Source organism: Amphiprion ocellaris, chromosome 12, assembly GCF_022539595.1.
Source record: "Amphiprion ocellaris isolate individual 3 ecotype Okinawa chromosome 12, ASM2253959v1, whole genome shotgun sequence".
Taxonomy (NCBI): domain Eukaryota; kingdom Metazoa; phylum Chordata; class Actinopteri; family Pomacentridae; genus Amphiprion; species Amphiprion ocellaris.
In genome coordinates this window covers 4,000,044-4,007,201 of record NC_072777.1, presented here as the reverse complement: position 1 = coordinate 4,007,201, position 7,158 = coordinate 4,000,044, and the positions used below count along the sequence as shown (strand labels likewise).

General features: G+C 38.3%; 1 long non-coding RNA gene across 1 annotated transcript; it reads right to left on the bottom strand.

The window, feature by feature from the left end:
* Positions 1 to 386: 386 nt before the first annotated feature.
* Positions 387 to 5,217, bottom strand: LOC111581385 (uncharacterized). The gene is made up of 3 exons (XR_002747249.2): positions 5,074 to 5,217; positions 3,583 to 3,678; positions 387 to 523 (listed from the first exon to the last, which is right to left on the bottom strand). It is a non-coding gene; the product is annotated as an uncharacterized LOC111581385 (long non-coding RNA).
* Positions 5,218 to 7,158: the final 1,941 nt, after the last annotated feature.

Genomic DNA, 7,158 nt, shown 5'->3' with positions numbered 1-7,158 from the left:
GCTTAATTCAATAAAGCATATCTTTGAATTCATTTTTAAAATACAAAGAACAGCACCCATTTTTTTCTGCAACCAAGTAAGTGGAAGTTTGATTTTTTTCTTGGAAAAAAAATGCACAGATGGTCAACAGTAACAACCAGCATTTGGACCAAATATACACTTGCAGTAAAAGTGAAAATCTGGACATCAGGATTTAGAAAAACACAAACTTTAACACAAAACTAAATTGAAATGCTTTTGTCTGCTTATGTATTGCATATGTCATATTTGAAGATAACTTTTTAGCCTTCGTCCAACAGGTGATTACATGTGACATGTAACCAATCATCAATACTGCAGAGAGAGAGGAAGCTGTGTCAGAGCCAAAGTAGTGCACTTTATAATTAATTTATTTTATCTGGAATCATCCATCCATCCATTATGTATACACCGCTTAATCCTCATTAGAGGGGCTGGAGTCGATCCCAGGTGACTCAGGATGAAGGCTGGGGACACCTGGACAGGTCACCAATCCATCACAGGGCTACATATAGAGACAAACAATCACACTCACGTTCACATCTATGGACAATTTAGAATTGCCAATTAACCTCAGCATGTTTTTGGACTGTGGGAGGAAGCTGGAGTATCCAGAGAAAACCCATGCATGTACAGAAAGAACATGCAAACTCCATACAGAAAGATCCCAGGAAGGCCGGGACATGAGCGCGGGATCTTCTAGCTACAAGGCAAAAGTGCTAACCACCAATCCACTGTGCAGACCTATCAGGAGTCAGTTCAACCAAAAAAAAAAAAAAAATCAATACCAAAAATCTGAAAATGCCGACAGCGGTTCAACCCCTGCTTTCAGCCGAGTAATCTGTGTTGCTGACAGGAAAAAATCAACAGCGACAAATGTTCATGTTTTCAAGTCAACGTATGTACCTGACGTTTTCAGTCAACTTCAGTGGATTTTTTTCTTGGATTCTGCAACTTGAGGACTAAAAGAAAAGTCACCACAAACTTAAAAACACACAATATCAAGAGCATTCTAACAGTTTAAGGTAGAAAAAGACTTAAAAAGATCATTCAAACTGCATGAGCAAAAACGAGCACGTCAGAACTTTAGAGCGTCAAATAATTTCCAGATAACTGATATCAATAAACTGCGTTACAGTGGGCTCTATCAAATTCCACTTTGCACGACAAACAGAAAACAGCTAAATTCATCTCAGACCAAACAGGTCAGGCCAACTGTATCTATTTAATACCTCTGTCCCGTCTCTTATTCTCTCGATTTACCCTAACAGGGTTTTCTTGAGAACTAAATCTACTTAGGATTTATTGTTTCTTATTATTTCTCGTCATTGGAAATTATAATCCTTTCACCTAATCCCCTCTCTGCCTCCCTCTCTTTCAGATCATATTCATCAAGATCATCCCCTCTGACAAAGCAAGAAATCAGCACAGTGGGGAGGTCTAAAGAGATCCTGTACCAGAACAAGGGGGTTTCTTCCAAATCAAATCAGGTTCCTCTGATGTAATCAAGACGAGACGCCAGAGACGACGACATAATCTCCCAGGGACATGCCTCTCTTGCTTGCACGTTATTAAAAAATGAGGAGGAACAAATCTTTAGATTGAAAGACTGGAAAAATGGAATTATAATAAATCAGGGGAAACTGGGGCAAGGTTGGATAAAGCCTTCAGATACAGATGAGGGACAAATCTTCACAGTGGTTTGTGCTTGTACGTGCCTGTGTGTGTGTGTGTGTGTGTGTGTGTGTGTGTGTGTGTGTGTGTGTGTGTGTGTGTGTGTGTGTGTGTGTGTGTGTGCACGTGCGTGTGTGTGTGTGTGTGCACGTGTGTGTGAGAGCGGGCACGCGCACATGTACTGTAATGTGGTTGATTATAAAATATTTCAATTTACTCAAGATCAAGTCCCTGACCTGAGCTCTCCCTGTCTACATCTGTGTAAAAAAAATATCAGGAGTGCTCGTATAGTCCTACTAGAACTCACTCAGTTTGGTCAGATAATTTGTCTGTACCTGAGGTGTTCACTGTGAAGCTGTTCTCAATCATATCAGGGTGCACTTGCAATAGTCACCCACATGATGGCACAATGAGACAGAAGTGGACAGCAGCTAAGAAATAGAAGGCTTCTTCTATGATTACTCTAACCGTGTCTGATCTTCATGATGAGTAAAGTACAATATATTGAGCACAATACAACCAACGCCAGTGTTTGTTGCAGCTGAATATTCAACTTTATGAATTCAAATATAGTTGACTGATGCACAAAAACTGCCTCAACACAAAGGATGAACATGTGTGGCATGTTGTGAGTGTCAACTGTCAAGGCATGGCCTTCACCACCAGATGGCCTTATTGAACTGCAGTGAAAAAAATCAGAACACTATGGGGATGAGCTTTTGATATTTTCATACACAGGGTTAAGAAATGAAGGGAAATCTGAAGGCCCGAACACATTTAGTGAGAGGATCTGCGCGTTACAGCATCAAAAGCGGAAGTGGGCGCGCTGTGCAACAGAAACAGCCGTCCTGACTGAACACAGGCAGACATTTGCGGTGTATTGTACATATACAGTATAGTACACAGGTACTGTACATACATAGTATACCACGGGTATTCAACTAAAGTTGGTGATGCAGAAATCACATAAATATGTTTTTATGTTTGTTCCGTTTAAACTGCTGCTACTGCAGCTGATAGAACACAAATAAGAAAACTGATCAGTTTATTAGTATTTTTTACAGAGAATATTCAATCAGTAACTTTAGTTTCATTTTGATTTGGCCAAAAATTAAAATGATTTCCTTCATTATGAGACAGTGTCAGACCTACATGCACTTCAATACAATATCATGGTTGAATACATGAAGTTTGATAGTTTTATTGTGCAGCTGTCTGTTAGAAATAATCAGCTGCATTGATCGGTAAAATAAATACATTACGCACATTTAACATTTTTCTACCAGCAATCATTTCTTATGTAATTTCCAGTCGCGTTTTTTTACCATAATAGATTTTTATGTTCCTTATTGTTCTCCACCAAAACAACCTGTTGACTGAAGCAGCTGAACACCATCAGTTCATTTTGTTTTGATGATTAATCGAATAATTGAAAACGAGTCAATGATGCGTTAAACGCTCCTGTCTGTGTGGACGAGTTTGAAGCAGAAAGTCTGAGTTAACAAAGAAAACCACCTTCATACCTGTTAACTCTGACTGAGGTTCAAGTTTTTGTCAACTCACAGAAAGAAAGCCTAATTATGTCAAACTAACTCTTCATAGTTCAGCCTCTGATCTGAAAAATGCCATAAACACTAGAAAAACTGCGCTAGTTAAAATAGAAGCATCCTGTCAAATTTAAAATCATCTTATAACTGATTGATTATAGATCCGTATAGGATGAAGTCTTTGTCCATCAGTTAGTGACCTGGGGTCTAGTATGTCGTGGATTAAATGAAGCCTTTGATTCAGAGAATTTTGCTTCGAGAAACTTTAGTAATTGAGTTACTCGAATAACTCGAGGAATCGTTTCAGCCCTAGCTACGATGGCTGAGTGTTTAGGATGCTCACCATGAACTGAAGAATCCTTGATGTGAGTCCTGCTGGGGATTGTCACTCCATTTACTCTGTCCATTCATTTCTTGTCGTCTCCCAACTGTCCACCCTCTAACAAAGGCACAAAACACCCGAAAATATGCATTAAAACCTTTATACAAGCCTATATAATCCATTGTGAGTCTTTTTCAAAACCATATTAAGTCAATTAAGCACAAATGCTTTAAAAGTACAACTTTTTGCTGAAATGTTAAAGTCCAAAAGATATCATGTTGCTGCTTGTAACCACAGCGGATGTATAATGTCACAACAGTTCAATGACAGCTCACTGTCTGCTTCAAGTGAGGCCAGCGCATGTTGATAAGCAGCAAACTCAAACAATCCACATTCAAATCCTTGACTGGACACAGCAGACAGTGGAAGTGAGGTACCACAACAGACAGAATACTATAACCTCTAAAGATCCTTTTTAAAAAAAAAATAAAATAAAATAAAAAAAAAGGTTGAGAACAGTGACTTAGAGAACCACAGACTCAGTCTTGAACATCTCAGAAATGACAACAATCAGAAAACATAACAAGCATCTAGCATATTAGTCAAACCTGTCTTGATTTGTTTGAAGAGTAGAAAACCCACAAAGATAAACAACCTGCTTTAAATACAAAATGACAGTTTTTGTCCTCATGGCTGCCATTTCTCAACTAACATTTCCAGAAACTTTATTATGTCACTACATCCTGTTAATCCATACAGTACTAAAGAATTCCATTCTCTATGATGGAGGATGTCCATATTGTTTATACCTACAGCCTAACTCAAACATTTATCTCCTTTAACCCTCGTGTTAGTCCTGCAGGTCAAAATTGACCTGGTGTTAATTTTGAAAATGTCGAAAAAGTATATATATTTTCACAGTGAAACTTCTGATGTCCACATTTTCAATATTTTTGGGAAATCTCTGAACATTTTTTAGTGGCAAAAAAGAAATGTTAAAAATGTTTCTTAAGATCAACCAAAATCAACCAAAATCCAACGAATTTTGCTGGATTTTGGTTGATTTTTATGTGAACGTTCTTAAGAGAATATTAGAAGTTTTACTGATATATGTAATCACTTTAGATATTTTTAGGATTTTTTTGGAAGTTTTAATTCATTTATTGAAAATATTTACAAGAATTTTCTTGTCAAATTGGGGGATTTTTTAAAAATAAAACTTTTAAGGGAAATTTTTAAGGAATTATTGGAATTTTTCTTCCTGAAGGTTTTGCAAATTTTCAGAATTTGGGGAATTGTTTTGCTGAATTTTTGGATTTATTTCAGACAAGGAAACAATATTTTTTGGTGCCTGTAAATAAGGACAACAGGAGGGTTAAGCTACAGGGGTCACAATTCAATCATTTCTTCTTCTAACGTTAGCTAAGATAGCTACGTCTCTATAGATACTAATTTACTCACAGAGGATACAGTGCTATAGAATCAGAAAAAATGTCAACACTGTGGACTCACCAGAGGAGGATAAAAGTGTATGTAAAGTCCAGTAGAGGGAGCCGGAGACCGTTGACTTTACAGAGAAGGAAATCGTGATGAGGCGAGTTTGTAATATTTGTCAAACTAATACTGTTTAACTTGCAAAGCGTTAATAACGTCGTGTTTTTAACAGCTAGTTTTCAAGAACAAAAACAATTTATCTTGAAACAGCACAGTTAGCATTAGCTAGCAGCTCCCTGTCGGCTAGCTAGCTGTTAGCTAATTAGCTACACTCCAGACGCTAATTGCTCCCCGGTGTGCACGCGCTGACTTTATGTTTAACGTCCGTAGGGTTCATAAGAAACTTAAATGAGAAAATAAAATGATTAGCACATTTTATCTGCCGCTGCTCCCTTCCTCTGTTTATTCTGTAGCTCTCTCTATCATATCGCACTCAATTTCAACTCAATGAGCTTTATAGAAGACCGGAGTAACCAGGTGTTCCAGTTTACCTGGTGATCAGGTTAACTGGCGATAGTTTCCGTCTCCAGATGTTTCGTCCGCAGATTCGTCACGATCAGACCTGGATTTACGTGAAATAAAGATACCAGATAAAGAAGACCTCGCCGAAAAACGTCGGCATCACTACTTAATAAAGTCTATATCCATGTAAATATCATCTACGGACAGTAAAAAGAAACGTGCGGAAATTAAAAAAAAAAAAAAAAACACGTATTTTTCAAGTACGGTGAGAGGATTCGAAACCACGTAATCCAGCGATAAAATTACGAAACCACTGTTTTACTTGTTGTGCTATTGATCAGCTCTGCAAGCATTCCGCTTCATCCATATGGATCACTGTCATCCTGTCAGGTGTTTAACACCTGGTGATGGTTCAGGAAACACGTCCATGTCAACTGGGGATAGTCACAATTTAACACAGGCTGCCTGGTTAAGAACGAGTCAGAAAACTATTTATTGTCTCACCAAGAAAACCCACAATATAGAAGCACGTCCACTGCTGTGTTGTGTGTTAGTTTGTGTGTTCAGTGGAACAGATCCAGAGCAGAACTTCAGGTTTAACTCGGGTTTGTTCTCAGAAACACTCAGACCCTCAGCAGCCTCCCATCAGAACAACATGCAGCGCAAAATTAGCTTGATTTGCTAAAATGCATCGGAACAAACTGAGATCACGTTGTTTAAACTACTCACTCAGAAAACAATAAAAACACGTTCAGTCATCCACGTCCTAACCGTCATTTCAGAGCACATTAACCGCTGACAAATTTTTTTTTAAAAAAGGAAGTAAAGGGATCCGACCTGGTCAAAACAAACAATATATTTGTGTGATTTGTGTCTTCCCAAACATCCTGGCTGGTTTAGAAATGGCAGAAGATACTTTTAATGATGTCACAGAGGAAGACTAGTGTGAATTGTGGTGTTTGTTTGACAGTATTTGATTTAATGACATGTTCCTAATCCACCTTAGAGTACATGTAGGCTAAATATACAAATATGGCAGCACAATATCTTCAGAGTCCAACAGGAATATCTGTAGCTGTAATGTTCAAATGTGACTGTAGTCTACTTCAATACATCTAATAGGTGCTCATGGCTCACTGTGTAGAGCGAATAAACCATTGTTTGTTTTGACCAGATCGAATCCCTTTACTTCCCTTTAAAAAAAATATTGTCAGCGGTTAAAGTGCTTTGAAATGACGGTTAGGACGTGGATGACTGAACGAGTTTTTATTGTTTTCTTAGTGACTAGTTTAAACAACGTGGTCTCAGTTTGTTCCGATGCATTTTAGCAAATCAAGCTAATGCTGTGCTGCGTGTTGTTCTGATGGGAGGCTGCTGAGGGTCTGAGTGTTTCTGAGAACAAACCCGAGTTAAGCTCGAAGTTCTGACTCGTTCTTAACCAGGCAGCCTGTGTTAAGTTGTGATTATCCCCAGTTGACATGGACGTGTTTCCTGAACAATCACCAGGTGTTCAACACCTGACAGCATGACAAAGATCTATGTAGATAAAGCGAAATACTTATCGAGCTGATCGGTAGCACAATGAGTAAAACGGTAGTCCCATAATTTTATCGCTGGATTACGTGGTTTCGAATCCTCTCA